We start from the raw sequence: 21,803 nt of genomic DNA on the forward strand, positions 1-21,803 counted from the left end.
GTGCTCTGGCCTGGTGCACTGGGAAGACCCAGAGGGATCGGGTAGAGAGGGAGGTGGGAGGGGGAATCGGGATGGGGAATACATGTAAATCCATGGCTGATTCATGTCAGTGTATGACAAAAACCACTACAATATTGTAAAGTAATTAGCCTCCAACTAATAAAAATAAATTAAAAAAAGAAAATCTGTAAATATTGTTCAGGGCGAATTCAGGTTGTATCTTACAATTCTCTGGACAGCTTTTTGTTTTTCCTGAAGTTAGTACCTCCCCTTTTCTTCTTGTATTATTTATGACCTCAGTACCACCTCAAATCAGTTCAATCAGGTGCTCAACTGAGTTTACCCCTTTCTTTTCTTTCTCTCTCTTTTTTTTAGTTTTTAAATTTTTTGGCTGCACCACACAACTTGTAGGAACTAATTTCCTTGACCAGGGATTGACCCTGAACCCTTGGCAGTGAAAGCTCAGAGTCCTAACCACTGGACCACCAGGGAATTCCTTTGAGTTTCCCCTCTTACCTTGGAGAGTCCCTCTTTCCTGGGACTTTCCAGTCCTTCAATATGGACTGGTTATTCTCTGAATCTGCTACACAGCTGTCATTCTGGAACTTAGTTGGATTTCCTATTGGATTTTAACTCCAGTCACTGATTGAGTCCAAGCTTTTTTTTCCCTCTTTGTAGCCCAGATAGCAATTACGAGTGTTGTTACCAAGGAGATCTTAAAGAACAAAATGCATTTTTCGAGAGCAGAGCTTTAAAATTTAGTACGTGAGTTCAACACAGGTTAAGTGTAAATGAGAATCAGCTGTCTTTGGATTAAACAGTACTGTACAGTTTTTTTTTTTTCAGTTTTTTTTTTTTTTTTAAGAAGATTAAAAACGGAAGTATAGCAGAGATTCCAAATACTGGCTGCTTTCAGAACAGCCCAGCAGTTTTCCAGTTTGGACTTAAATCTCCTCTGATTGGGTCAGCCTGGAATCAGGGCTGTCTCCAGAGGTTGAGGGGGTACATAGTATGGTGGAAGATAGTAGATGAAGATTTGACCCAAGACCTGAGTTGAAATCTTTCTTTTCACCCCTGTTAGCTAGTTGATCTCCCTTATAGTACAGACAATAAGCTCAGACTTCCTGGAATATTGGAGAGATTCAATAAACCAAAGGATAGGCAAGCACACTGGAAAACTGAGATGTTCTATATGCACAGGTTGTCACTATGAAATTGTGATCACCTGTCGGATCTTGCTGCAAGAGCAAAACCCTGCAAAGACTGAGAGTGGGAGAAGATTGAATTAACATTTAACACACAATCAAGTAACATTTACACTAAATTGGAAACATTTAATAATATGAACCAACATTTACTGCAGGAGCCACCAGTCAAATGCCAGTATGGGCCTGGCAGGTGAGGTGGGGTGAATTGGGCCATGGTGGGTACCCACAGTGGAGGGGCACAGCTCATCCAAGAGTTTGGATGGCAACACTCACCTCCAGCTGATGTTGCCCTGCAAGAATAAGGTCGGCTTTTCGAAGCTAAAAGTCTGGATTTTTATGTGAAACCAGCTAGGTTCTACATGCTACTAGCCAGTTTAAATTTTTTCTCAACGTTGAGTAAGCTAAACAAAACACATGTCCAGTTTATCAATTTAAGGTCTCTGGTTTACTGTATGGGGATTAAATGTAACTTGCAGACATAAAAATTATTCTGAATTCCACACTTTGCTTATGATAGTGTTTGTCTTCTGCTAGTTTGGTGATAACTGTATGAATTTACAGTATTCCCTGATACCTTTTTTCAAGAGAATTGAGAATAAGGTTGAGCCGGACATGACTAGAATGAATCCTTTAGAACCCAGAGAGAAACCTCCCTCTAGATTAATATTCATCTAATAATCTGCACTTTGGGGTGTGTTGGTTTGGCCACTTAGCAGTACTCCTTATCCAGCATTAGGTCTCCATCTTATGTGCAGGATTCCATGGAGGAAATCTCACAGAGTGATTTCCTTATGAAGTCACATATGCTAGGCTTACCTCTCTTTTCTCAAACTACCACTCTTACTTTTGAAGTAAAACAGAAAGTTAGATGTCACTTTTTTGTTTTTAAGTGGTGCTGGGCTATTAGGGCTTCCCTGGTGGCTCAGCGGTAAAGAATCTGCCTGAAACGCAAGAGACATAGGAGACGTGGGTTTGATCCCTGGGTCAGGAAGATCCCTTGGAGGAGGGCCTGGCAACCCACTGCAGTGTTCTTGCCTGGAAAATTCCATGGACAGAGGAGCCTGGAGGGCTACAGTCCATGGGCCACAAAGAGTTGGACACAACTGAAGCAACTTAGCATGCATGCACCGGCCATTAGAATTCCCACTTCTGCACTCTGTACCTTTGGGTAGCACTTTATTTGCAGGACACTGTCATCTGCATCCACATTAGTCCCTGACATCAGTCCTGTGAAGAGGATGTTTCCAGATTTTTGGTCACAGTCTGCTTCAAGCTTGCAGGCAATAGTTTTCCTTTATCTCCAGTTATCTTTTCTCTTTTTAAATTACCACTAGCTCAGCTTCTCAGAGGAGTTGCCTTTGTTAACACAAGCCTCTCGGCTGGTGAGATTCTAGGTAGAAGAAGGAACATGAAGTGCAGACTTGAGTAATTGAAGGACAGCTTGTGAGGACGTGCAAGGGGCTATCTCTAGGTGATTTTGTAAAAAAAATAATTTATTTTTAATTGGAGGATGATTACTTTACAATATTGTGTTACTACCACCAGATACCAACATGAACCAGTCATAGATATAATCGGGAGGGAAGTCTGTCCCCCACCCTCCTGAATATCCTTCCCACCTTCCACTGCATCCCACCCTCTAGGTTATCACAGAGCACCAGATTTTAGCTCCCTGTGTCATACAGTAAATTTCCACTATTTAATTTTACATATGGCAATGTGTATGTTTCAATACTGCACTCTCAGTTCATCCCACCCTCTCCTTCCCGCCCCATGTCCACAAGCCTGTTCTCTATGTCTGTGTCTCCATTGCTGCCCTGTGAATAGGACCATTTTTCTAGATTCCATATATATGCATTAATATACAATATTTGTCTTTCTGACATATTTCATTCTGTATAATAGGCTCTAGGTTCATCCATCTCATTAGAACTGAGTTAAATGCATTCCTTTTTATGGCCGAGTAATATTCCATATTATATGTGCACCATGATTTCTTTATCCATTCATCTGTCGATGGGCATCCTCGGTGGTATTTTGAAATTAGCTTCATCCTCTTAGCTTTCAGCCTGTTTTTGAAAAGGACCTCCCTCTGTTCTCTGCCCCCAGGAGCCCAGTGCCCTCTATGCAAAGCTTCCCACATAAGAACCCCTGCCCTTCTGCCAGACCAACCCAGCCCCTCTGACTGCCTTATGCTTCTTTTACATTCTGTTCTGTACTCCCATTAGATCACCCGTTCATCTTCAGCAGGGTGGGGTAAAGTCACTATAAACCATTTTCCTGGCTGCATTGGGTGGGAAGATGGACAAGTGTATTTAACAGCAGTTGCTTTTGTTACCTGCAGTCATGTTCTCCAGATTCTGAGAAATGTGGAATGTGCTGTTAATAAAAGAGAGGAAAGGGTGGTGGTGGGGTGGGGGGGCTGTGGGAACCATGTAGTTAGTATATACCTAGCATTTGCAGATCTAACAATGCTCTGATTTTTCAAGAGTCTTCAGCAGTCTCAAAGGTTCTTCACAGGTAGTAATTTTTCCTGAGACACAGATTTGACTTGCAACTCACTTGTAACTCTTAACTAATTAAAACTCCTGTTGTGAAAAATGGCCCTTTGGAAAAGGATATCAGCTGCTCATATTAAAGATGTTAGGAAAGAAAAAGCAAAGATATCTAAAGAAGGGATAGGTCTTGGCCAGGAGGAAAAAAAAAAGGAGTTTGGGGTAAATGAAAAACTAGAATGATAAATTTTGCTGTGCTGGGAATAAATCCACTGTCTACTGTACTTTATAGAGAAACAAGGAACATTTTCCCAGTTGCTTGAGCCAGGACAACATTTTTTCTGGTGAGATAGTTTTGGAGAAAGTTGAAAAGGGAGTTAACTTGCAGTGGGAGGTGAGACATTTGAAAAAAAAGGCAGGGAAAAGCCAGAAGCCTCTGCAATCCTTTCTGTATTTATGGGTTTGGGGATTTATGAAGCTGTCTGGATGTTCTCCGGAATGTCAGGGCTCCACTGGAACTCTGTCACTGGATGTATTCAGGCAGGTGCTGCACGGCCAGCTGTTAAGAGTACTGTGAAGGAAATTCCTATGTTTGGTTCCTAGGAGGCTTGATTTCTTTGAGGTTTAACTTTCTGTTGCTTTTCCACTCCATCTTTATATATATATGTATACACAGACACACACACACAGTGGGTGTGTGTGTGTCTGTGTTACTGGCCAGAGGCAATCAGTGTTGAACTGAAAACTGAAGTTCAGTTTATGGTTGGTTGGTCCTTGCACCTGAATATGGTGGCTGCTCCCAGAGTGAACTTCAAAGCCTGCAGTTCCTTCACCTTCCTATCTCTGTTTTAGAATCTCCTCCCACTACCACACCTTCCACCTTCCATCTTCTGATCACCCAAAATTGCCACTTAGACCTGTCTCTCAGCTCTATAAAACTCTTGCTCCTGTCTGATGGGCTGTCTTTTCTAGTGATAGGAGCTTAGCAGATGAAGTAGTTGACATTGAAAGGATGAATGAGGCTTGGTCTTTAAGTGTTTGAACTTTAAAATTAAATGACGCTTGATGGTTGCTAGAGAGGTGGTTGCTGGGGGAGCTGGGGCGGGGTCTGGATATGGTGGTGGGGATGGATGTGTTAGTTTTTTTTTTTTTTTTTCTTATATTTATTTATTTGTCTGCACTGGGTCTTAGTTGCAGCATGCGGGAGCTTTAGCTGAGGCATGTGGGATCTAGTTCCCTGAACAGGGATCAAACCTGGGCCCCCTGCATTGGGGGTGCAGAGTCTTAGCCATTGGACCACCAGGGGAGTCCCTAATGGGCATGGAGTTTCAGTTTGGGAAGGTGGAAAAGATCTGGAGATGAATGGTGGTGATGGTTGCAGAACAATGTGAATGTACTTAATGTCACAGAATTATACATGGTAAAATGGTGAATTTTATGGTCTGTATACTTTACCAGGATAAAAAAAGAATTAAAAAAATTGAATGAGGGGACTTCTGTGGTGGTCCAGTGGCTGACTCTGTGCTCCCAATGCAGGAGGCCCAGGTCTGATCCCTGGTCAGGAAACTAGATCCAACATGCTGCAACTGAGAACCAGTGCAGCCAAATAAACAAACATAAATAAAACATATATATTTTAAATTGAGGTTTTCACAAAGAATATTGCATAAGTGATATGAGATCTTTAAGAGAATTTGGAAAATACAGAAGCACAAGAAAGCAGGAACTGTAACTCTGTGGCTAACATTTTGCCCTTTACTGGATTTGTGTATATTTCCAGCCTTTTTTCTGTGTAAATATAATTTTTATACAAAAGTAATAAACTATACACACTGCTTTGAAGTTTTCACTTATTATGTCACACATATGCTATGTCATCAAGCATTCACCCACATATCCTTAGTTTGAACAGTTGCTTGATATTCCATCTTTCTGATCCCCAGGTAAGGCTCTCCTCCCAGTATTGTATTGCTGCAAGAAGGGTGACCCCTTCCAGGGCCGAGTGCGGCCTCTTGTCTAACGCTCAGAAATGAATTGTCTGAGAAGACACACGTGTTGACAAAGCAAGACACTTTACTGGGAAGGGGCTCCCTGGCAGTGGGGTGAGGGGACCCAAGAGAACTGCTCTACCGCGTGGCTTGCAGCCTCAGGTTGTATGGTAATGGGGTTGGTTTCCTGGTGGTCTCTGGCCAGTTGTCTTGTCTGGCCCATATTTAGTCTAACTCAGGGTCCTTCCTGGTGGCACTCACATCTCTCAGCCAAGATGGATTCCTGCAAGAAGGATGCTGGGAGGTTGGTAGAACATATTATGGGCTGGTGTCTCCTCCCTTCTTGGGCCCCTCCCAGATTCTCCCAGTTAGTTTTTGACAGCAGGTCTGTGTTCCTTACCAGAGAAGGCAATGGCAACCCACTCCAGTACTCTTGCCTGGAAAATCCCATGGACGGAGGAGCCTGGTAGGCTGCAGTCCTTGTGGTCAGTAAGAGTCGGACACAACTGAGTGGCTTCACTTTCACTTTTCACTTTCATGCATTGGAGAAGGAAATGGCAACCCACTCCAGTGTTCTTGCCTGGAGAATCCCAGGGACAGCGGAGCCTGGTGGGCTGCCGTCTCTGGGGTCGCACAGAGTCGGACACGACTGACGCGACTCAGCAGCAGCAACAGCAGCTTCCTTATGGGGACCTCTTGTTGCAAGATAACTCCAGCAAGTGCGTGGCCAAGGTGGGTGATTTCACTCAATGGTTCACTAGTGATATGCACTCTCATTGTATCCTAGGTATTTGCTTAGTACCACTTTTCAGAGTTTATAATATATATCTTTTGGAAGTTATTTCATGTCTGTCTGCTTACAGGAGGATAAATTCCATGAGGATAAATACTGTGCTTACTCTGCTGACCACTTTATGCCGAGTGCCTGGCTCATTGTAGGTCTGCAAACTGAAAGTGAATAATACATTGCCAGACATGTCTTTTTCTGATTTTTGTTCAGGGATTATCTGTAAAAGGTCCTTCATTTATAGATAAAACTGTACAAATCCGTAATTGTTCTCTTATGAAAATTTCCTATAATTTGAATGGTTTGTGTTTCTTTCTAACACAATAACACATACTGTGTAGAGTTTCAGAAAACATGGAAAGGAATAAAGGAAAACGCAAAGCTCACCCTCTCCCCGATCCGTTTTCTGGGTTCTGGTATTAGGTAGCATGAGGACCATGGTCTGTTCCTTCAAAGGTTTGGAATTGCCTGTGAACCTGTCTGAGTCCATTGCTTTTTGGGGCAGGTGGTAATTTGACAAGAATGTATAGATATTCTGTGATTATTACTACATTTAAGTTTTTTACTTCTTTGGTGAGTTTTGGTCTTTTATGTTTTCCTCAGTATTTCGTCCAAATGAGCTATTTATTAATTGGTGAAATTCTGAGGAGATATTTTGTAATCAAGGTTCTCACCCATTACCAGTATGTGAGGAAGTAACTAGCATTGCAGGCCCCAGGTAAAAGTGAGGCCTCCAAGAAACCCCATTTCTGGGGAGAGGGGCAGCAAAGGCAGGGTTATGGTAAGTGCACTCTACGCAATAATCTGATAATCTCTTGGAAGGAGCTGCCAGACAGTGTTTCAAAATTGTCTGTTGTATGCAGCAACGGCCAGGAGCCTTTGTCTTGTTAATGGCCCTGGCCTTGCTGAGGGTCTCTAAGGCTGAATAGCTGCAGCCGTTCACCAGATAAAGTCAGTTTGTCCTTCAGTAGTATTACTGAGCTGCTGGCCAGCCTCCCTCCCTTACCTGGAAATGATGATAATTAGCGTTTACCTGTTCACATGAGGATTAAATGAGATGTTGCCTGTAAAAGGCTTAGCGCTCACTCATGGCTCGTTTTCGAAGATGTAAAAGCACCCCTGGGGGATATAATCTGGCTGGCTAAAACCAGGGCCCTTGGGGGCCCCATTGCGCGTGGGGAGACTGGCTGACAGAGAAGGGAGCAGCTCTCTGCCTGAGGAGGAAGCCTCACTGCTGAGGAGACTAAGTGCAGGCTAAAGAGAGGTGGCTGCAGGCAGCTGTAGGAGGGGGCAATCCAGACAGCAGAACTGACCTGACAGTGGGTGAAGGGCTCAGAGCACGGCGTGCTCCAGGGCAGCAAAGGGCATGCCATTGGTGGCAGCTGTGGCGATGCCAGGTGGGAGCTGCAGAGGCAGGTTGGGGCTGTATTGTGAAAGCCAAGGAGTTCCTGCTTATTTCCTCATAGCAAGTTAGGTGGGAGCCACTGGGAGTTTTAAAGCAGAGAAATGGTGTGATAACAATTGTGGTTTAGAAAGACTGAGCATGAGAGAGACGCTCAAGGCTGGATTTCTCTCTCAGATCCAGGGGGTCTCTTGGACCACCTTAGTAGGTGGTTGTGGTTTGTAAGGTGAGAAACAAGTCCTGGGCTGGTGGGATAGTGGTGGCAAGGAAGGTAGAACAGGAGAAATCTGGAGGAATTTGGAAGCAGTGGTATCAGAGTTTTTTGGTGTTTTTGTTGTTTTTGTCATGTTTGTTCATTTGTTTGTTTGTTTTGGTTGCATCACGCAGCCTGTGGGATTTTAGGGAGGGCATGGAGTCCTAACCACTGGACCGCCAGGGTTGAAGAGAGGAGCAGGGAAGAAGGTGAGCACAGCTCAGGCTATGGGAAGTCACACACAGCACCTTGTAAGAACTGAGTCTTCTTCCATCTCTCTTGCTCTTAGCTCCCAAATTATCCCCCTCCCCATCTTTTATGGGCTTCACTGGTGGCTCAGATGGTAAAGAATCTGCCTGCAATGCAGGAGACCTGGATTTGATCCCTGAGTTGGGAAGATCCCCCGGAGGAGGGCATGGCAACCTACTCCAGTATTCTTGCCTGGGGAATCCCCATGCACAGAGGAGCCTGGCAGGCTACGTCCGTGGGATCGCAGAGAGTCAGACATGAACAAGCAACTAAGCACAGCACAGCACCATCTGTTGAGCTAAGTAGATCTTGTGCTAAGCTCTTGCTTTGGGAATATACCCCTTTGATTTTATTTTGTGGCCTCTTCTGACTAATGGTTCTTACACTTGGAATCAACATCCGTGGAGACAGGGTTAGCCCATTTGTCTTTACCATTATGGTCACAGGGATCCACTTAAAATGGGTTTACAAGAACTGTGCCCTTTGCTTGGCATGTTACAGAAGGTTTGAAGCAGGGAGCTGCATTGATAATGATGTCGTCAGACTATATAAGAAATACAGAGGAAGAAGTGGGTTTGGGGAAATCAATGGTCTCAGTTTAGACATGTTTAGTTTGAGACTCCCTTGGGATAACCAGGTGGAAACAGCAGGCAAGAAGAGGCCAGAAGGGAGGGGCCAGGTGAGGAAGGAATGAGCAGTCATCAGCACTGCAGGCATGGTCCAGGTTGTGGGAGCCGATGAGCTCCTCTTTGGGGAGCAGGTAGGAGAAAGCCAAGGATGGAGCCAGCAGTTCTGACATTCAGGGCCAGGCAGAGGGGCTGGTGTAGGAGACCAAGAGGAGCAAACCACCAAAGCAAAACAGCCACGAGAGGCAAGTGAAGAGCTCCGAGGAAGAGCTGGAGAGCAGTGGGTTCAGACGGCAGAGCAGACTGGAGACCCGACCATGGATTTGCCGTTAGAAGTTACCAGTGACCTTGTTGAGAGCTGATTCTGTAGAATTCCCAGGGCACCTATGGGAAGTCCAAGAGCAAGCTGGGGTAAGGAAGAGGACATGGTGAGTAAAAAAGGATGGTGCCAAGGAAGAGTAAGAGAGTGGTGGCTTGAGGATAAATGGCTAGTTTCTTGGATAACAATGACCAGAGTCAGGTCAGAGTCAGTTGGTAGGTTGAAGAGAAGTGGGAGCCGTAAAGGAAAATTCTCCCCTGTTCATGCCAGTCACTGTCTCAGTGCTTTACATGTGTGTGTTCCTACTCCGTCTTCACTACAGATGCATGAAAGGTGCTCCTCTCTTCCATCTTCCAGGTGGAAAAACTGAGCCACAAAGAGGTGAAATAACAGTCACAGGGCATTGAAGTGGTGGCTTTGGGATAACAGAACAAGAGCGCACCTGGAAGAGTTGGTTGTGGGAGGTGGGGCACCATCTTCTGAGACTCAGAAGGAACTGAGGAGGGTCTGGGAGAGTCTTTACTGGATGCCCTCTGCTTTTGTGGTGAAGATGAGACAAGACTATTGTGAGCAGAAGACCTGGTAAACTTTTGAGCAGCTTCTGGGGGCCCCAGGAAGGGAGCTAGAGGAGAATCACTGAAAGCATTTCTGAGATGTAGAATCCTCCCGATGCCACTGAAGGGGAGAACTGGAAGATGGATTAGCAAGGAGATGTAAATCAAGAGCAAGCTGAGACTGTATTGATAGTAGATGCTACCAATGAAAATGTAATTGATAAGACTGACCCCTGGGGAATAAGCTAGCCAGTACGTCATTCTGGGTAAGGGTGGAGAGCCTGAGAGAGCACAGCAGCTCTGGAGGGAGCTGGTGAGGGCTGGTCACTTGGGGGTGGAGGTTGCAGCAGGAAGCTAGACCCTGGGACTGGGAATGTTGGAAGAATTGGCATAAGAGACAATGCCAAGCCCTCGCAGGCCTGCTTTGCATCAAGGCCAAGAGGTTTGTGCAGGTGCTCTGCTAAGTTGTGAATGCAAACTCCAGTGAGGCCTAGGTGTCCTCAGGTGTCCCTGGCTGAGAGGGTAGTCATGTGGGCATGTTGGCTTATTGGGCTGAATCTGAACAATCATAAGATGTCAGACCACCCAAAGCCAAAGAGGTAGCTCAATGGGAGAGATGAAGGAATGGGAAGCAGGATTCCTAAGTTCGCAACTTTGGGAGTATGGGGGGTGTTAAAGATTCAGGATGTTGTCATCTTAAATGAATGGAAGTAAATGTCACTAGCATGGATGATATTATGAAACTGGGTGGGCAGTCTTAATGGGTGATGGATAGAGTTAGGATGCCCATGTGTGTTGAAGCCTGGAGATGAGTGAATGTCAGTTTGTAGGGTGGGCAGAGGCAGGTATAGACAGATGAGCTCAGAGATCCTGTGGTCTGCAAAGAGCGAATGGTGGGTATTCCCAGGTGTTTCCTGAGGACCACTTTACATCTAGTTGAATTTTCTGAATTCTTTCCAACATTATTTTCCCAACTGATGCTTGCCTCCAGAGGTATGCACTACCAGATAAATGTTGCTTCATGCTGTTCTGTCTCTCATCTAAGGACCAAATGAGATGAAAGCAGGGCTTTCAACAATTGAGAGCTGGAGGATAGAGATTCTGTAACCTGCAGTAAGAGTAGGTATATGGGAAAAAATGGGGCTTCCCCAGTGGCTCAGATGGTAAAGAATCTTCCTGCAATGCAGGAGACCTGGGTTTGATCCCTGGGTAGAGAATATCCCTTAGAGAAGGGAATACTCCAATATTCTTGCCAGAAAATTCCATTAACAGAGGAGACTGGTGGGCTACAGTCCATTGAGTCACAAAGAGTCGGATACGACTGAGCAACTAACGCTTTCACTTCATGAAAAAGAATTTGACTCATTCTTCAGAAAGCTGGCTGTAGTAATTTAACTTCAGTTGTGCTGAGATTATAGAGGTTTTTCATTGTTGTTATAACAATACTCACATTTAACAGCGTTGTGGGATTGAGGAATTATCACACTACATTGAAAGAACCTTGTAACAAAGGCTGTTTGAATGAAATAATTACCCCAGAAACTTGATTTAATTTATTGTATTATCTAAATCTCAAATTCACCAAGAGTTCCATCAGACCCTTTTAGTCAAGAAACTGAGACCATAGGTCTTCAGGACTGCAGTGAATTATGGACTCAGTAGCCAAACAAATACTGGAGTTATGAGCTCCCTGAGTCGAGTTCACAAAGGAAATAAAATGCTGTGATGAAACTTGCTGATACATCTTGGGCTCCTCCAGTTTCCTTTTTGATCCTCCTTCCTTTTGCCTCCAATCTGAGTGTTACAAAGGAAAATAACCTTAATCAAGACCAGATCCCTTCGGGCCCAGGGGTCTGTGGCTCTGTCTCCGGCACAGAGGACTGGGCCTCGAACAGACTCATTTGTCATTGTGTGATTGATTACAGAAGGAAAGGCTCTGTGGTCTTGGGAGAGGTGATACTGAAATTTCTGGGTTGTTTTAGTTTGGGGTACTTCTAGTCAGATAATGTTATAGGTAGTTTTCTGACTTAGATGCACGAGTTTACTTTTTAAATGAAGCTGGTATTTCATTTAGTCCATATACTTAATGAGTCTCTGTTTTGTGGTCTGTCCTGGGCTATGTGCCATGTGCCTTCCATAATGTCGGAGCTCAGTAAACAATTTATTGTTATCCATTAGGGGTTCTGTCCACAAAATCGATTATAAAACACATTATTTTTCTTCACTAATGAGCTCTTCGCTTTGTTAGGGATGTTCTCCCCTCCCTTTCCCATCCTGCTCATCCTCTGAGACTTCATTTTGCCATCATCTCAGCAAAGCTTTGCTAGAAAGAGCTGCTCCCTCCCATTGCTCCCATGGTGTATTTTGTACCCATGTCCTGTTGAGCTGGAAGCAGAGGTTTACCTCCAGGAGGTTGAACCAGACAGGAGTGTCCGCAGGGGGTGGGTAACCAGAATTGGACTGAGATGGTGAAGTGGGTCTGAGCCATGTTCCTGAGGCGGCAGGCCAAGGCGTGCAGAGATATCGATGCTACTAAGTTCCAGGAACAGGTGAGAAATTTAAAAATGGGGCATGAAGACAAGGGTCAGGAAGGACAAGGCAGCATGGCCAGAGGACTGGGAGCAGGTTGACAAGGAACAAGGAGGATCTGGGACAGTTGGCACAAGCGACAAGGTGGCACCTGTGACTTGGCTTTTGTTTCATGAGTGAAAGAGTCCCAGACCCAGAACACTTCATTCTTTTGTTCACAGAAGAATAAGCCGTCTCACTGGAGGCAAAATCTGTTTGAATTGTATCTTCAACATGTGTAATGGAACAGGATACAGAGAGTGTCTGATAAGTGTAATGAATGAAGATGAAGACCTGTGGAAAATATCTGCCTTCTGATAACTGCCTTCCTTAGAGAATTTCTAAGGAGGAGATCTAATGTAAAGCCTGGTGACTATAGTTAATACTAGTGTACTGCTTGCATAAAATTTAGTTAAAGAGTAGATGTTTAAATGTTCTCACCACATGTGTAGGGTGATAGATGTGTTAATTAGTTTAATTATGGTACAGGTCATAATATATATGTATAGAAAATCACTACATTGTATACTTTAAGTATATACAACTTTGTCAGTTGTACCTCAGTGAAGTTGGAGGAAAAGGAAGTACAGTGAAACACCAAAAAAAAAGAAAGGAATTTTCCAAGGAAGACGTTAAGGTGGTGATTGACCTAGAGGTCTGTTGGCTGCTATTACTTACAAGTGTGCGTAATATTAAAGCTCTCAGTACTTTGCGATAATTTTACAACTCCAAGATTACTGTCCCATCTTTTCTTCTTTTCCTTCCCCCATAACATTCACTTCTGGGCCACAGGGATCCCTGGAATCCCTGAAAACTTAAGAACTTTAATTCCTTGGACATTGATAGTGGCTAATCTAGCTGGGATGTATTTTCACTACCAGGAGGTAGCATCATTTAAATATGTTCTGATATTTTAATGTTAAAGTTTTGGGATATATTTATGCTGATTTTCACTCTGCTTATTTAGCTTAGTAAGTTTGGAATTTAATATGTTAATGTTACTTAAAGCAAGAGATTTGATCTTTAAGCATTTTTAAAGCCCCCCTTCCAAGGAAAGTTATATTAAAAATAACTTTGTTTACAGCAGGAAGAAATAGAATAAAAGGGATCCTGAGCCACAGGAACCTGAAAGCACGTCACTCCGTGTGGTTTTTCCTATTTGATAACCGTGCTTTCTGGAATATGCAATTTTCTGCTTCCATCTCTGTTGTCGGCATGCCAGGATTTCCAGCAAAGTGGGCCCAGTGTTTTGCTGGAGGTTACTTTTCCTTGGAAGCAATTCAAATAAAATCATCATTCTGTTTCTCCCTTTTCGTTTGACTAAAACAATGCTTTGGCAGCTAGACAGGAGCTCTTAAGAGCTTCAGTATTTTTCTCCCAATCTTTGCCTTTCAAGAAGTGCCTTTTCCCAATGTGGTTTAAAACTGAACCTAGAAACAAAAGCACAGAACTGATTGCTTGGAGACCAAGACTCTCGGGAGGGAAGAGGCCTGGGGAGAAACACTGAAAGTTCCAGCTCTGCCCATTTTAGTGTGATATGTCCTGGTCTCTGAGAACTGTCACCCTGGCTTTGTTGGGCCTGCCGCCATGCCAGGTTCCCAGCCCTGCCATATTCTTGTTGGTCAGGTACTTTCTTTGTTCCTGCACCAAAACTGGTGAGCATTATACTATGTATTAATCTGTTTTCACTTTACCCCTTTCTTAGGAACAGTTCCTAGAGGTCATCCAGAATTTTACCTTTTTATATTCTGAAGTTTCTGATCATAATCCCACTTACTTGTTCTCCCCTGTATTGGGAGCCCGGAGTCCTAGCCACTGGACCACCAGGGAAGTCTCAATCATTATTTTTGAACTATCCCACTTGTATAGACATTAATGTGGTACCATTATGTTCAAATTGCAAGAACAGAATGATGTTAAAACCTTCCCTGAATTTGGGAGGGCACACCATTCTTATTAATGTCCTTGCCATAATGTAAGTGACTTTAAGGTAGTGTAGGTGAAGAGAAGACCATTTTAAATTTTTTTCTGCTTCATTTTACTGGAAAGGATAAGAAGAAGATGCCAGGAGAGAAACAGTTTTCTGAGCACATCTGTCCTCTCTTCATTGCCTGGGGACTTGGTGGGTAGTTGAAGAACCTGCCTCGTTGTCATTTTTTCCTGGTCTTGTGTAGGGCCATAGTCTCTCTGGGAAATTGACCAAATCTCCTTTTTTTGCCCATTGAACTGGGTGTCGTGTGGAAGAGCCTCTGCTGTGACTAGGGAGGGGTCAAAATCTTCATCTGTAATCACTTCTGTTCTGAAGCGGCTAAGCCAAGACATCTTTTACTGAAGGCAAAGCTGGTGGCTGGACTCTGGGAAACTGACAAGCATATGGACTTTGCAAACAAAAGAAGAAAATGTGCCTTTCAGTGATCTGCAGATGCCCTTCCCATGAATTACGTCACTGAGTGCTGGCATGGTTTGGTTACCAGCTATTTGTGCCTTCAAATTGTCTCAAATTCGGGGAAAGGATTTTTGGTGACTCTTAATTTTTCTACTCTGACTTCACTTCTTATGGAAGGAAGTTAACATAGACTTGTGTTCAGAAAGTTAAGCTAGATTTTATTAGTGAATATAAAAGAGATGAATCTCATATAAAACTTCTGTGTGGTTCAAAATACCAGAAACGAGATCTAAATGACAAGCCATAGACTGGTAAAGGATATTTCCAACACAGACAACTGAGGAAAGGGCTATTCCCCCCCTCCTTCATGCATAATGAGCTCTTAAAATCAATTTGACTTCAGTTTAAACAGAGAAAGAAATGGCAACCCACTCCAGTATTCTTGCCTGGAAAATCCCGTGGATGGAGGAGCCTGGTAGGCTACAGTCCATGGGGTTGCAAAGAGTTGGACACGACTGAGTGACTTCACTTCACTCACTTTACAAAGTGAAAAAAATATAAACATGTTTATAAACATGAAAAAATGCTCAGTTCCACTTATGACAGAAATGCAGTTGGTAAATGTGGTACATCACTAGTTGGTTGGCAAAAAGAAAATGTGATAACTTATGGTGTTGGAAAGGCATGGAGAAGCAGGCACTGACACATGTAAACTGATGCCATTTCTTTGGCAGTGTCACTCAAAATATATGAAACCTTTGACCTCCCGATTCAATTTCTAGGAATTTATCCAGTAGAATTTACAAATATAAACAAAGATAAACAAAGATGAGATGGTTGGATGGCATCACTGACTCGATGAACGTGAGTTTGAGCAAGCTCTGGGAGTTGGTGATGGACAGGGAAGCCTGGCGTGCTGCAGTCCATGGGGTGGCAAAGAGTGGAACATGACTGGGCAACTGAACCTAAACAAAGATGTCTTCATTGTAGCAGTATTAGCTACAATGTGAAACAGTGTAAATGCCTGTGAGTAAAAGACGAAGTAAATCATGATGTTTCATCTCCACAGCAGAATACTGACTGTTCAGTCATTGAAAAGATTTGTAGTTGGTGCCACATAGAATGTGCTTATAGTTAGCTTCTGTGTCCAGCATCAGTTTCTTGACTCCTGACTCCAAATTTACTCTTCTTGCCTGACCTATGAGAATGGTTCTGATCCTTTTATTTATTTTTGGCTGCACTGGGCCATTGTTGTCACGCACTGGCTCTTTGTTTGTGTGTGTGGGCTTTCTCTAGTTGTGACGAGTTGGGGCTACTCTCTAGTTGCCAAATGTAGACTCTCATTGTCGTGGCTTCTCCTGTAGAGCACAGGCTCCAGAGTGTGCAGGGTTCGGTAGTTGCATCTCATGGGCTCTGGAATGCATGCTCAGTAGTTGTGGCCATGGGCTTAGTTACCCCATGGTATGTGAGATCTTCCCAGACCAGGGATTCAATCCAAGTCCCCTGCATTGACAGGCAGATTCTTAACCACTGGACCACCAGGGAAGTCCCAGTTCCGATCCCTTTAAATGATTTTTCTTTGCCAACTGAGAGGTAGTATATTGATAAGAGGCCCAGTTTCTAAAAGCAAGGGGGTGGGGGAAAGATGATATTTATGCTTAGTTAAATATACATATGCCTGAAAATCTCCTGGAAGTTGCATGAGAAGGGGTTACTTCTCAGTGAGACTGGAATCTGGGCGGCGAGAGACTCACTGGAAGGCTTTTTTTTTTTTTTCCTTACCATGTGTATGTTTTGTTCTTATAGAGAAAATGACAAAACTTTGGTTAGACATTAAAGGAAAAAAAACTTGCATTAATGGAGAAACAGACTAGCTGGAAATATGAAATATTGTAAAGATGTCATTTAATCAGAATAAATTTATAGGTTTAATGCAGTCATAGTAAAAAAAAAAAAACCCAAGTTGGAGGCAGGGCCTGGTTTTTATTGTTAAGAAGCTTAGAGTATAGTTTAGGAGACAGAAACATAGTGTTCACCAAAAAATGCCTTGAACACTTACAAAGCAATATATCAAGCACAAAGCAATAAAATTGAATACATATGTATTGTGGGAACTTGGAGTCCTTTGAGAGAATAGACAGAATGGAGTTAATCAGCAAAGGATACTTAAAAAAAAAAAAAACAAGAAAGATAAGCTGCAACAAGAAGGAATCTTTTATAAAGTCTTTTAGGAAAGACTTTCCTATATTCTCTCAACTGTAGGAAACTGGCCTCCCAAACAAAGGCTTTTCCATGGAGGGAGGGAGTTCTTTCTATACCATATTTTGTGTTGAGAAGACCTATGTGAGAAAGTCTGTGAACTGTGCCCACAATTCTTGTTCTACTGCCGAATAAAGTGGCTCAAATGCCTCTACATTTTCACTTTTGAGTTTGCAAATGACTGAAAATTAAGTGATCAAGGACAGACGTGGGATTGGGTTGACCATGCAAGGAGTACAATGACTTGGAGAATCTGGAAACAATACTGACCACATTTGTTGGCATTAATTCATCAAAGCAATAATACTGTATAGAGAAAAAAAAAATTTTTTTTTTAAGTCATCAGTTCTGAGTATATGTTGCAACTGAAATCCAACTTGGAACTGATGATAAATTCCTTTAAAACACACACACACACTGTTATGCACTGGGAGCTTTAAAAAAAATCCCACAGTATTTGGAAGACATTTTATCATCTCTCTGTGCCAGTTATAAGATTAGAAGTTAAGCCATAGATTGATTTAGAAGATGTGACATGTTGCTCCAGCCGAGAAGTGGATAAAACTTTTAGTAGAAAAATGATTGCTTTTGTAGGTCTTCATGAAATCTTCACTGTGAATAGGTGAAATGACTTTTAAGATTTTTCTCCTGGCAAATATGATAGTATTTCATGATGATTCTTTTATAATGTCCATAGGGGATAGAAATAGATATTAAAGGCGATCTAAACTTGCTAACATTTCTTAAGATATGTTATCTATTGTATGCCATTTCTCATTAGTCTAGTTTATAAGCATCACTCACAGTAGTTCTTTAACTTTCATTTCCTTTGGAACACAAGTGTATATAGTCTCCATTTTTCATCCTTTGAGAAATTTCCCAGAGATAAAGAAATGCTGTTTTTGCGAATCATCAGAGGTCATCATGGTTTCTGTGGCTTTATTTTTCTAATTAGTGTAGGTCTGTCAAAATGTTATATTGAGGCTTTATTCTAAGGCTTCTTCTGTTTGGTGTCACTGAAAAGTAAACACAAAATCCATACACAAAATCTTTTCCTTGCCGAAAAATAGAAAATTGTAGACTTTCAAGAAGGATGGTTGGGTAATATTTGGGTTTAGAGCATTTGTTGTGTCAAATTTTGCCATGTTTTATGAGATTATGACTGAGAAAGATCGAAGAATTTTTAAAATCATTTCTTTAATCTGTAACTTAAAAGTGTATTGAGTTATATTATTCTCTTGCTAATTAGGACAGATTACTAGCAAGGGGTGTATTTATTAAAAGCACTAGTTTTGGTTTCCAGTTGTTTTAAAACACAAGGATCTCTTTTTAACATCAAAAGATTTCATAGATTTCCTCACATAATAGAAGTTGTACTTTTGACTTTTTGATCTGCTGACAATTTTTGGTGCTCAGGTGGTTGGAAGACCTTTGAAATGACCCTGAGACCCTCCTCGAGGGGCCCTTGGCCCATGTTTGGGAACCACTGCCGTTCAGTTTTCAGATTTAACCATGACGGCTTCAGTCCAAAGAAGTAGAATATGGGTTTTTGAAACAGCCCAATTGAATCTAGAAGAGAAAAGCCGGGGGTCAGAACTGAAATGGTTCTCTCTTTGTTGTTCCTATTCTAAGCAAGCTCTGTGGAACAGGAGATTAAGACAGTAAAAGTTACTATGATTATATCTTGTTTTCAGATCTTCACGTCTTTTATATCATAATGTTTACACCTTTTATATCTGCACCTATAGGTGGATGCCTTTGATCTGAGGCTGCAGTGTTTGTGTTGGGAGAGGCCTGGGGGTAGCCTGGGAGGTAGAACAGAAATTACAGGTAGGTGGGTGAAGCTCCTGCTGTTACATCAGTGGGTCCTGAGTCTGGCACTGTTGAGGGTCAGCTTTGATGTGCAGTTACTTCTACAAATGTGAAAACAACAAAACAGATTCAGCTGATTTCTGAATCAGGTAGGAGAGGACCTAGTTTTCATTCTTTTCTGCCACCCAGTGTATTCGGGAGCTATTTATGAAAGTGGAAGTGTCTGAAGATGTGATCACACCCCCTTGAGGATGCTCCAGATCTGATTCCTGGAAAAAGGTGCAGTTCATTGTGGGATTTCTGTCTCCCACAGGACACTGTCACGTTAAAGTCTCTGAGCAATAGAAGAACTTGCTGAACTTCATGTGGATCCAGGGTTTCCCAAAAACTCATTTGGCCATGGTACTCCTGCTTATCCACCCACCCAACCCCCAAACATGAAATGCCTGGAAACATCATGCCGAGCACACTTTGGGAAAGGCTGATTTTATAAAAAATCTGGACTTTAGAAACCTCAGAAGCTATAAGTATGTCTGAGCTGTATTGTGAGGACGTTGTTAGTAATGGTCTTTATGACTGTCTCCAGGTGAGGGGTCTGGTGTTTTCAGGGAAAGGGTACCTCAGATGGCCTTTAGGAAAGCAAGGATTTGTCCTTTGCTTGCAGTGAATTCTCTTAACACAAAACCTTTCTCTCATTTCTCTTTGTATAAGTTACTCTTCATAAAATAATTACAGGCTTCCCTTGTGCCTCAGCTGGTAAAGAATCAGCCTGCAATGCGGGAGACCTGTGTTCTCAGGTTTGATCCCTGGGTTGGGAAGATCCCCTGGAAAAGGAAAAGGGTATCCAGAATCCAGTATTCTGGCCTGGAGAATTCCATGGGCTGTATAGCCTATAGGGTCGCAAAGAGTCAGACACCACTAAGCGACTTTCACTCACTCACTCATTCATTCACTCACTCACTTGATCATTCCTCAAGGCTGGTGTTAATTGTCTTCATTGTCATAACAGGTTGGGGTGGGGAGGGGTTCTGGAAGGTCTTTTGTCCAACCATCAAGAAATATTTAAACATCAGCTCTCTTCTTAGTCTTAAAATAGCAATTGTTTCTAACCACCCAAATTCACAGATCATTTGGAAGAACTCTTTTAAGATGTCAGAAGGCTGGAGGAAAAGAAACAAGATGGGGTTGGGGGGTAGGTGTTCTCCATCTTTGTTCACTAGCTCAGAAGGCGTCTTTTGAATTGGCTAATTTTCTTGGAGGCAGGGCTAGTTTGTTCCCTCTAGAATTTGCTGACGAGGGATGTCTTCCTGTTTTTAAGGCAGGGTTTTCATTTTAACAAAATATCCACAAAACAACTTAAATATCACTTGGAAGTTCCAATGGGACTTTTCTTGTAAAGTAGGTTTATAGCTTCTTAGAGGGTAACAGAAATGTGCATTTCTTACTGTTCTTGAAGCCTCTGGGAAGGAAAGACAGCTGTGGGCAAAATGTTTACAGGCTGAAAAGAACTGCCGTTGATGTCCAGGGATGAGCTGTTCTCTCACAGGAGCTGTAATAACGATCATTAGCATTTGCACAGCACCATATACAACACTTTTGTATGCATACAGCATGGGATCCTTATAACAGCCCTGGTAAGGGAAATCATATTGGCATTTTTTCATTTACAGTTGATGAAACTGGAGCTCATCAGTTTCAGATGGTTTTCAGTTTCAAGAAGATTGAAATTGCTCATCCAGAGCCATTTAGTATTAATAGGCAAGCACAAGCTAGCATTTTTTTTCTTTTGAGAAATCTTTTAAAAACATTCATACATGCCAGTCATTCAGAAATACACAAGTTAGAAGTAAACTGAGACTCTAGACCTTTTTAAAATTTCACCAAACCAACTCCTAGAGCAGTGTGATCTACATGGTTAACTGAGGCTCTCAAGCATCTGAAATGTAGCGAGTCTGAATTGGAGGCTGCTGTGCTTAATATGCATCCTGGACCTCAGTGACTGAGTATTACAAAAAAATATAAAATATCGTATTAATACTTGTTTTCACTGACTATATGTTGAAATGATACCATTTTTCAGTTCAGTTCAGTTGCTCAGTCACGTCCAACTCTTTGCGACCCCGTGGACTGCTGTACACCAGGCTTCCCTGTCTTGTCACCAACTCCCGGAGCTTAGTCAAACTCATGTCCATCGAGTCGGTGATGCCATCCAACCATCTCATCCTCTGTCGTCCCCTTCTCCTCCTGCCTTCAACTTTTCCCAGCATCAGGGTCTTTTCCAATGAGTCAGTTCTTCCCATCAGGTAGTCAAAGTATTGGAGTTTCAGATACAGTATCAGTTCCAAAGAATATCAGAACTGATTTCATTTAGGATGGACTGGTTGGATCATCTTGCAGTCCAAGGGACTCTCAAGAGTCTTCTCCAACACCACAGTTGAAAAGCATCAATTCTTCAGTTCTCAGGTTTCTTTATAGTCCAACTCTCACATCCATACGTGACTACTGGAAAAGCCATAGTTTTGGCTAGATGTACCTTGGTTGGCAAAGTAATGTCTCTGCTTTTTAATATGCTGTCTAGATTGGTCATAACTTTTCTTCCAAGGAGCAAGTGTCTTTTAATTTCATGGCTGCAGTCACCATCTGCAGTGATTTTGGAGCCCCCCAAAATAAACTCTGTCACTGTTAACATTGTTTCCCCATCTATTTGCCATGAAATGATGGGACCAGATGCCATGATCTTATTTTTTCTGAATGTTGAATTTTAAGTCAACTTTTCCACCCTCCTCCTTCACTTTCATCAAGAGGTTCTTTAGTTCTTCTTTGCTTTCTGCCATTAGGGTGGTGTTATCTGCATATCGGAGGTTATTGATATTTCTCCTGGCAGTCTTGATTCCATC

At 42.6% G+C, this 21,803-nt stretch overlaps 1 protein-coding gene across 1 annotated transcript in view; it reads left to right on the forward strand.

Annotated features, from left to right (window-relative positions):
- Positions 1–21,803, forward strand: part of NXN (nucleoredoxin) — a 161,818-nt gene that overhangs the window by 52,066 nt on the left and 87,949 nt on the right. The window lies entirely within an intron of this gene.

Source organism: Odocoileus virginianus, chromosome 17 (genome assembly GCF_023699985.2).
Source record: "Odocoileus virginianus isolate 20LAN1187 ecotype Illinois chromosome 17, Ovbor_1.2, whole genome shotgun sequence".
In the NCBI taxonomy this organism is placed as follows: domain Eukaryota; kingdom Metazoa; phylum Chordata; class Mammalia; order Artiodactyla; family Cervidae; genus Odocoileus; species Odocoileus virginianus.